This window comes from Heterodontus francisci, unplaced genomic scaffold (genome assembly GCF_036365525.1).
Source record: "Heterodontus francisci isolate sHetFra1 unplaced genomic scaffold, sHetFra1.hap1 HAP1_SCAFFOLD_57, whole genome shotgun sequence".
Lineage (NCBI taxonomy): Eukaryota > Metazoa > Chordata > Chondrichthyes > Heterodontiformes > Heterodontidae > Heterodontus > Heterodontus francisci.
Genome location: NW_027142024.1, coordinates 791,593 through 804,471, shown reverse-complemented (window position 1 = coordinate 804,471; position 12,879 = coordinate 791,593).

Below are 12,879 nucleotides of genomic sequence, written 5' to 3'. Positions count from 1 at the left end.
ATACCGAGTAACACAGACACACACTTACACCAAGTAAAAAAGACATACACTGTCACCCAGTAACAAAGACATACACGGACACCCAGTAGCACAGACACACACTGACACCCAGTAACACAAACAAACACACTGACACCAAGTCACACAGACATACACTGATACCAAGACACAAAGACATACACTGATACCAAGTCACAAAGACATTCACTGATGCCCAGTAACACAGACACACACAGACCCCAAGTAACAAAGACATGCACTGACACCAAGTAACAAAGACATGCACTAACAAAAAGTAACAAAGACACACACTTGCACCAAGTAGCAAAGAAATACACTGACACAAAGAAACAAAGATAGACAATTACAAAAAGTAACAAAGACATACACTTACACCAAGTATTTTGACATACACTGACATCAAGTAACAAAGACACACACTGACACCCAGTAACACAAACAAACACACTGACACCAAGTCACACAGACATACACTGATACCAAGACACAAAGACATACACTGATACCAAGTCACAAAGACATTCACTGATGCCCAGTAACACAGACACACACTTACACCAAGTAACAAAGACATACACTGACACCAAGTCACAAAGACACACACTGACATCCAGTAACAAAGACATACACTGACACCAAGTCACAAAGACATACACTGATACCCAGTAACACAGACACACACTTACACCAAGTAACACAGACATACACTGACACCAAGTCACAAAGACATACACTGATACCCAGTAACACAGACACACACTTACACCAAGTAACAAAGACAGACACTGATACCCAGTAACACAGACACACAATTACACAAAGTAACAAAGACATACACTGACACCCAGTAACAAAGACATACACTGACACCCAGTAACACAGACACATACGGACTCCAAGTAACAAAGACACACACTTACACCAAGTAACAGAGACACACACTGACACCCAGAAACACAAACAAACACACTGACAACAAGTAACACAGACATACACTGATACCAAGTCACAAAGACAAACACTGATGCCCAGTAACACAGACACACACTGACACCAAGTAACAAAGACATACACTGACACCAAGTAACAAAGACATACACTTACACCCAGCAACAAAGACATTCACTTACACCGAGTCACAAAGACATACACTGATACCCAGTAACACAGACACGCACTGACACCAAGTAACAAAGACATGCACTGACACCAAGTACCAAAGACATACACTTACACCAAGTAACAAAGACACACACTTACACCAAGTAACAAAGACATGCACTGACACCAAGTACCAAAGACACACACTGACATCCAGTAACAAAGACATACACTGACACCAAGTCACAAAGACATACACTGATAGCAAGAAACACAGACACACACTTACACCAAGAAACAAAGACTGACACTGACACCAAGTCACACGGGCACACACTGGGTGGGGGAGGGGGCACATTGGCGCAGTGGTTAGCACCGCAGCCTCACAGCTCCAGGAACCCGGGTTCGATTCTGGGTACTGCCTGTGCGGAGTTTGCAAGTTCTCCCTGTGTCTGCGTGGGTTTCCTCCGGGTGCTCCGGTTTCCTCCCACATGTCAAAGACTTGCAGTTTGATAGGTTAATTGGCCATCATAAATTGCCCCTAGTATAGGTAGGTGGTAGGGAAATATATAGGGATAGGTGGGGATGTGATAGGAATACGGGATCAGTGTAGGATTAGTATAAATGGGTGGTTGATGGTCGGCACAGACTCGGTGGGCCGAAGGGCCTGTTTAAGTGCTGCATCTCTAAACTAAACTAAATACTGACACCTCGTGTCACAGACACACACTGACACCCAGTAACACAAACAAACACACACTGACACCCAGTAATACAGAGAAACACTGATAAACAGTAACAAAGACATACACTGACAGCAAGTAACACAGACGCACACTGACACCCAGTAACAAAGACATACACTGATACCAAGTCACAAAGACATACACTGATACCCAGTAACACAGACACACACTGACACCAAGTCACAAAGACATACACTGATGCCCAGTAACACAGACACACACTGACTCCAAGTAACAAAGACACACACTTACACCAAGTAACACAGACACACACTGACACCCAGTAACACAAACAAACACACTGACACCAAGTCACACAGACATACACTGATACCAAGTCACAAATACATACACGGATACCAAGTCACAAAGACATTCACTGATGCCCAGTAACACAGACACACACAGACCCCAAGTAACAAAGACATGCACTGACACCAAGTAACAAAGACATACACTGACACCAAGTAACAAAGACACACACTTGCACCAAGTAACACAGAAATACACTGACACAAAGTAACAAAGATAGACAATTACAACAAGTAACAAAGACACACACTTACACCAAGTAAAACAGACATACACTGACACCAAATAACAAAGACATACACTGACACCAAGTAACAAATACATACACTTACAATAAGTAACAAAGACAGAAAATTACACCAAGTAACAAAGACATACACTTACACCAAGCATTTTGGCGTACACTGACAGCAAGTAACAAAGACATGCACTGATACCCAGTAACACTGACACACACTTACACCAAGTAACAAAGACATACACTGACACCAAGTCGCAAAGACACACACTGACACCCAGTAACAAAGACATACACTGACACCAAGTCACAAAGACATACAGTGATACCCAGTAACACAGACACACACTTACACCAAGTAACACAGACATACACTGACACCAAGTAACACAGACATACAGTGATACCCAGTAACACAGACACAAACTTGCACCAAGTAACAAAGACAGACACTGATACCCAGTAACACAGTCACACACTTACACCAAGTAACAAAGGCATGCACTGACACCCAGTAACAAAGACATACACTGACACCCAATAACACAGACACACACGGACACCAAGTAACAAAGACACACACTTACACCAAGTAACACAGACACACACTGACACCCAGTAGCACAGACACACACTTACACCAAGTAACAGAGACATACACTGACACCAAGTAACAAAGACATACTCTGATACCCAGTAACACAGACACACACTTACACCAAGTAACACAGACATACACTGATACCCAGGAGCACATACACACACTAACACCAAATAACACAGACACACACTTACACCAAGTAACAAAAACATACACTTACACCATGTAACACAGACATACACTGACACCAAGTAACAAAGACATACAATTACACCAAGTAACAAAGACACCAACTTACACCAAGTAACACAGATAAACACTGGCACCAAGTAACAAAGACATGCACTGACACCCAGTAACACAGACACACACGGACACCAAGTAACAAAGACACACACTTACACCAAGTAACACAGACACACACTTACACCAAGTAACAAAAACATACACTTACACCAAGTAACACAGACATACACTGACACCAAGTAACAAAGACATACAATTACACCAAGTAACACAGACACACACTTACACCAAGTAACAAATACATACACTGACACCATGTCACAAATACACACACTGACACCCAGTAACAAAGACACACACTTACACCAAGTAACAAAGACATACACTTACACCAAGTAACACAGAGATACACTGACACCAACTAACTAAGACATACACTGATACCCAGTAACACAGACACACGCTGACACCCAGTTAGATACACACACTGACCCCCGGTAACACAGACACACACTGACCCCCAGTAACACTGACATACACTTACACAAAGTCACAAAGACACACACTGACACCCAGCAACAAAGACATACACTGACACCAAGTCACAAAGACATACACTGATAACCAGTATCACAGACACATACTTACACCAAGTAACAAAGACATGCACTGACCCCCAATAACAAAGACATACACTGACACCCAATAACACAGACACACACGGACACCAAGTAACAAAGACACACACTTACACCAAGTAACACAGACACACACTGATACCCAGGAACACAGACACACACTTACACCAAATAACACAGACACACACTTACATCAAGTAACAAAAACATACACTGACACCAAGTAACAGAGACATACACTGACACCAAGTAACAAAGACATACAATTACACCAAGTAACAAAGACACAAACTTACACCAAGTAACACAGATATACACTGGCACCAAGTAACAAAGATATGCACTGACACACAGTAAAACAGACACACACGGACACCAAGTAACAAAGACACACACTTGCACCAAGTAACACAGACACACACTTACACCAAGTAACAAAAACATACACTTACACCAAGTAACACAGACATACACTGACATCAAGTAACAAAGTCATACAATTACACCAAGTAACACAGACACACACTTGCACCAAGTAACAAATACATACACTGACACCATGTCACAAATACACACACTGACACCCAGTAACAAAGACACACACTTACACCAAGTAACAAAGACATACACTTACACCAAGTAACACAGAGTTACACTGACACCAAGTAACAAAGACATACACTGATACCCAGTATCACAGACACACGCTGACACCCAGTTAGATACACACACTGACCCCCAGTAACACAGACACACACTGACCCCCAGTAACACAGACATACACTGACACCAAGTCACAAAGACACACACTGACACCCAGCAACAAAGACATACACTGACACCAAGTAACAAAGACATACACTGATAACCAGTATCACAGACACACACTTACACCAAGTAACAAAGACATAAACTGACACCAAGTCACAAAGACACACACTTCCACCCAGTAACAAAGACATACACTGACACCAAGTCACAAAGACATACACTGATACCCAGGAACACAGACACACACTGACACCCAGTAACAAAGACATACACTGATAGCAAGTCACAAAGACATACACTGATACCCAGTAACACAGAAACACACTGACACCCAGTAACAAAGACATACACTGACACCAAGTCACAAAGACATACACCGATACCCAGGAAAATAGACACACACTGACACCCAGTAACAAAGACATACACTGATACCCAGTAACAAAGACATACACTGACACCAAGTCACAAAGACATACACTGATACCCATTAACACAGACACACAGTTACACCAAGTAACACAGACATACACTGACACCAAGTAACAAAGACAGACACTGATACCCAGGAACACAGACACACACTTACACCAAGTAACACAGACACACACTTACACCAAGTAACAAAGACATACACTGACACCAAGTAACACAGACATACACTGACACCAAGTAACAAAGACATACAATTACACCAAGTAACAAAGACGCACACTTACACCAAGTAACACAGATATACACTGGCACCAAGTAACAAAGACATGCACTGACACCCAGGAACACAGACACACACTGACACCCAGTAACAAAGACATACACTGATAGCAAGTCACAAAGACATACACTGATACCCAGTAACACAGAAACACACTGACACCCAATAACACAGACACACACTTACACCAAGTAACAAAGACATACACTGACACCAAGTCACAAAGACACACACTGACACCCAGTAACAAAGACATACACTGACACCAAGTCACAAAGACATACACTGATACCCAGTAACACAGACACACAGTTACAAAAAGTAACACAGACATACACTGACACCAAGTAACAAAGACACACACTTACACCAAGTAACACAGACACACACTTACACCAAGTAACAAAAACATACACTTACACCAAGTCACAAAGACACACACTGACACCCAGCAACAAAGACATACACTGACACCAAGTCACAAAGACATACACTGATAACCAGTATCACAGACACATACTTACACCAAGTAACAAAGACATGCACTGACACCCAGTAACAAAGACATACACTGACACCCAATAACACAGACACACACGGACACCAAGTAACAAAGACACACACTTGCACCAAGTAACACAGACACACACTGACACCCAGTAACACAGACACACACTTACACCAAGTAACAGAGACATAAACTGACACCAAGTAACAAAGACATACTCTGATACCCAGTAACACAGACACACACTTACACCAAGTAACACAGACATACACTGATACCCAGGAACACAGACACACACTTACACCAAATAACACAGACACACACTTACACCAAGTAACAAAAACATACACTGACACCATGTAACACAGACATACACTGACACCAAGTAACAAAGACATACAATTACACCAAGTAACAAAGACACAAACTTACACCAAGTAACACAGATATACACTGGCACCAAGTAACAAAGATGTGCACTGACACACAGTAAAACAGACACACACGGACACCAAGTAACAAAGACACACACTTACACCAAGTAACACAGACACACACTTACACCAAGTAACAAAAACATACACTTACACCAAGTAACACAGACATACACTGACACCAAGTAACAAAGACATACAATTAAACCAAGTAACACAGACACACACTTGCACCAAGTAACAAATACATACACTGACACCATGTCACAAATACACACACTGACACCCAGTAACAAAGACACACACTTACAACAAGTAACAAAGACATACACTTGCACCAAGTAACACAGAGATACACTGACACCAAGTAACAAAGACATGCACTGACCCCCAGTAACACAGACACAAACTGACACCCAGTCACAGAGACATACACTGACACCAAGTCACAAAGACACACACTGACAACCAGCAACAAAGACATACACTGACACCAAGTAACAAAGACATTCACTGATAACCAGTATCACAGACACACACTTACACCAAGTAACAAAGACATAAAATGACACCAAGTCACAAAGACACACACTTACATCCAGTAACAAAGACATACACTGACACCAAGTCACAAAGACATACACTGATACCCAGGAACACAGACACACACTGACACCCAGTAACAAAGACATACACTGATAGCAAGTCACAAAGACATACACTGATACCCAGTAACACAGAAACACACTGACACCCAGTAACAAAGACATACACTGATACCCAGGAAAATAGACACACTCTGACACCCAGTAACAAAGACATACACTGATACCCAGTAACAAAGACATACACTGACACCAAGTCACAAAGACATACACTGATACCCAGTAACACAGACACACAGTTACACCAAGTAACACAGACATACACTGACAACAAGTAACAAAGACATACACTGATACCCAGGAACGCAGACACACACTTACACCAAGTAACACAGACACACACTTACACCAAGTAACAAAGACATACACTGACACCAAGTAACACAGACATACACTGACACCAAGTAACAAAGAAATACAATTACACCAAGTAACAAAGACACACACTTACACCAAGTAACACAGATATACACTGGCACCAAGTAACAAAGACATGCACTGACACCCAGGAACACAGACACACACTGACACCCAGTAACGAAGACATACACTGATAGCAAGTCACAAAGACATACACTGATACCCAGTAACACAGAAACACACTGACACCCAATAACACAGACACACACTTACAACAAGTAACAAAGACATACACTGACACCAAGTCACAAAGACACACACTGACACCCAGTAACAAAGACATACACTGACACCAAGTCACAAAGACATACACTGATACCCAGTAACACAGACACACAGTTACAAAAAGTAACACAGACATACACTGACACCAAGTAACAAATACATACACTGATACCCAGTATCACAGACACACACTTACACCAAGTAACAAAGACAGACACTGATACCCAGTAACACAGACACACACTTACACCAAGTAACAAAGACATACACTAACACCCAGTAACAAAGACACACACTGACACCCAGTAACACAGACACACACGTACACCAAGTAACACAGACATACACTGACACCAAGTTACAAAGACATACATTGATACCCAGTAACACAGACACACACTTACACCAAGTAACACAGATTACACTGACACCAAATAACAAAGACATACACAGATTCCCAGGAACACAGACATACACTTATACCAAGTAACAAAGACACACACTTCGCCAAGTAACACAGACACACACTTACACCATGTAACACAGACATACACTGACACCAAGTAACAAAGACATACACTGATACCCAGTATCACAGACACACACTTACACCAAGTAACAAAGACATACACTGACACCAAGTCACAAAGACAGACACTTACACCCAGTAACAAAGACATACACTGACACCAAGTCACAAAGACATCCACTGATACCCAGGAACACGGACACACACTGACACCAAGTAACAAAGACATGCACTGACACCAAGTAATAAAGACATACACTTACACCAAGTAACAAAGACACACACTTACACCAAGTAACACAGACATACACTGACACCAAGTCACAAAGACACACACTGACACCCAGCAACAAAGACATACACTGACACCAAGTCACAAAGACATACACTGATACACAGACACACACTTACACCAAGTAACACAGACATCCACTGACACCAAGTAACAAAGACATACACTGATACCCAGTATCACAGACACACACTTACACCAAGTAACAAAGCCATACACTGACACCAAGTCACAAAGACACACACTTACACCCAGTAACAAAGACATACACTGACACCAAGTCACAAAGACATACACTGATACCCAGGAACACAGACACACACTGACACCCAGTAACAAAGACAAACACTGATACCAAGTCACAAAGACATACACTGATACCCAGTAACACAGACACACACTGACACCCAGTAACAAAGACATACACTGATACCAAGTCACAAAGACATACACTGATACCCAGTAACACAGCCACACACTGACATCCAGTAACAAAGACATACACTGATACAAAGTCACAAAGACATACACTGATACCCAGTAACACAGACACACACTGACACCAAGTAACAAAGACATACACTTACACCAAGTAACAAAGACACACACTTACACCAAGTAACACAGACATACACTGACACCAAGTAACAAGGACATACACTGACACCAAGTAACAAAGACATACACTTACACCAAGTAACAATGACATACACTTACACCAAGTATTTTGACACACACTGACACAAAGTAACAAAGACATACACTGATACACAGTAACACAGACACACACTGACACCAAGTCACAAAGACACACACTGACAACCAGTAACAAAGACATTCACTTACACCAGGTCACAAAGACATACACTGATACCCAGTAACAGAGACAAACACTTACAACAAGTAACACAGACATACACTGACAACAAGTAACAAATACATACACTGATACCCAGTAACACAGACACACACTTACACCAAGTAACAAAGACACACAATTACACCAAGTAACACAGTCATACACTGACACCAAGTAACAAAGACATACACTGACAGCAAGTAACAAAGACATACACTGACACCAAGTCACAAAGATATACACTGATACCCAGGAAAACAGACACACACTTACACCAAGTAACACAGACACACACTTACACCAAGTAACAAAGATATACACTGACACCAAGTAACAAATACATACACTGATACCCAGTAACACAGACACACGCTGACAGCCAGTTAGATACACACACTGACCCCCAATAACACAGACACACACTGACCCCCAGTAACACAGACATACACTGACACCAAGTCACAAAGACATACACTTTCACCAAGTAACACAGACATACACTGGCACCAAGTAACAAAGACATACACTGATACCCAGTATCACAGACACACACTTACACCAAGTAACAAAGACATACACTGACACCAAGTCACAAAGACACACACTTACACCCAGTAACAAAGACATACACTGACACCAAGTAACAAAGACATACACTTACACCAAGTCACCAAGACATACACTGATACCCAGTAACACAGAAACACACTGACACCCAGTAACAAAGACATACACTGATACCAAGTCACAAAGACATACACTGATATCCAGTAACACAGACACACACTGACATCCAGAAACAAAGACATACACTGATACCAAGTCACAAAGTCATACACTGATACCCAGTAACACAGACACACACTGACAGCAAGTAACAAAGACATGCACTGACACCAAGTAACAAAGACACACACTTACACCAAGTAACACAGACATACACTGACACCAAGTAACAAAGGCATACACTGACACCAAGTAACAAAGACACTCACTTACACCCAGTAACAAAGACATGCACTGACACCAAGTAACAAAGACATACACTTACACCAAGTAACAAAGACACACACTTACACCAAGTAACACAGACATACACTGACACCAAGTAACAAAGGCATACACTGACACCAAGTAACAAAGACATCCACTGACACCAAGTAACAAAGACATACACTTACACCAAGTAACAAAGTCAGACAATTACACAAAGTAACAAAGACATACACTTACACCAAGTATTTTGACACACACTGACACCAAGTAACAAAGACATACACTGATACCCAGTAACACAGACACACACTGACACCCAGTAACAAAGACATACACTTACACCAAGTCACAAAGACATACACTGATACCCAGTAACACAGACACACACTTACACCAAGTAACACAGACATACACTGACAACAAGTAACAAATACATACACTGATACCCAGTAACACAGACACACACTTACACCAAGTAACAAAGACACACACTTACACCAAGTAACACAGACATACACTGACACCAAGTAACAAAGACATACACTGACAGCAAGTAACAAAGACATACACTGACACCAAGTCACAAAGACATACACTGATACCCAGGAAAACAGACACACACTTACACCCAGTATCACAGACACACACTTACACCAAGTAACAAAGACATACACTGACACCAAGTCACAAAGACACACACTTACACCCAGTAACAAAGACATACACTGACACCAAGTCACAAAGACATACACTGATACCCAGGAACACAGACACACACTGACACTCAATAACAAAGACATACACTGATCCCAAGTCACCAAGACATACACTGATACCCAGTAACACAGAAACACACTGGCACCCAGTAACAAAGACATACACTGATACCAAGTCACAAAGACATACACTGATACCCAGTAACACAGACACACACTGACATCCAGTAACAAAGACATACACTGATACCAAGTCACAAAGACATGCACTGATACCCAGTAACACAGACACACACTGACAGCAAGTAACAAAGACATGCACTGACACCAAGTAACAAAGACATACACTTACACCAAGTAACAAAGACACACACTTACACCAAGTAACACAGACATACACTGACACCAAGTCACAAAGACACACAATGACACCCAGCAACAAAGACATACACTGACACCAAGTCACAAAGACATACACTGATACCCAGTATCACAGACACACACTTACACCAAGGAACAAAGACATACACTGACACCAAGTAACAAAGACTCTCACTTACACCCTGTAACAAAGACATACACTGACACCAAGTCACAAAGACATGCACTGATACCCAGTAACACAGACACACACTTACACCAAGTAACACAGACATGCACTGACACCAAGTAACAAAGGCATACACTGACACCAAGTAACAAAGACACTCACTTACACCCAGTAACAAAGACATGCACTGACACCAAGTAACAAAGACATACACTTACACCAAGTAACAAAGACACACACTTACACGAAGTAACACAGACATACACTCTCACCAAGTAACAAAGGCATACACTGACACCAAGTAACAAAGACATACACTGACACCAAGTAACAAAGACATACACTTACACCAAGTAACAAAGTCAGACAATTACACAAAGTAACAAAGACATACACTAACACCAAGTATTTTGAAACACACTGACACCAAGTAACAAAGACATACACTGATACCCAGTAACACAGACACACACTTACACCAAGTAACACAGACATGCACTGACACCAAGTAACAAAGGCATACACTGACACCAAGTAACAAAGACACTCACTTACACCCAGTAACAAAGACATGCACTGACACCAAGTAACAAAGACATACACTTACACCAAGTAACAAAGACACACACTTACACGAAGTAACACAGACATACACTCTCACCAAGTAACAAAGGCATACACTGACACCAAGTAACAAAGACATACACTGACACCAAGTAACAAAGACATACACTTACACCAAGTAACAAAGTCAGACAATTACACAAAGTAACAAAGACATACACTAACACCAAGTATTTTGACACACACTGACACCAAGTAACAAAGACATACACTGACACCAAGTCACAAAGACACACACTGACACCCAGTAACAAAGACATACACTTACACCAAGTCACAAAGACATACACTGATACCCAGTAACACAGACACACACTTACACCAAGTAACACAGACATACACTGACAACAGGTAACAAATACATACACTGATACCCAGTAACACAGACACACACTTACACCAAGTAACAAAGACACACACTTACACCAAGTAACACAGACAAACACTGACACCAAGTAACAAAGACATACACTGACACCAAGTCACAAAGACATACACTGATACACAGACATACACTTACACCAAGTAACACAGACATACACTGACACCAAGTAACAAAGACATACACTGATACCCAGTATCACAGACACACACTTACACCCAGTAACAAAGACATACACTGACACCAAGTCACAAAGACATGCACTGATACCCAGTAACACAGACACACAC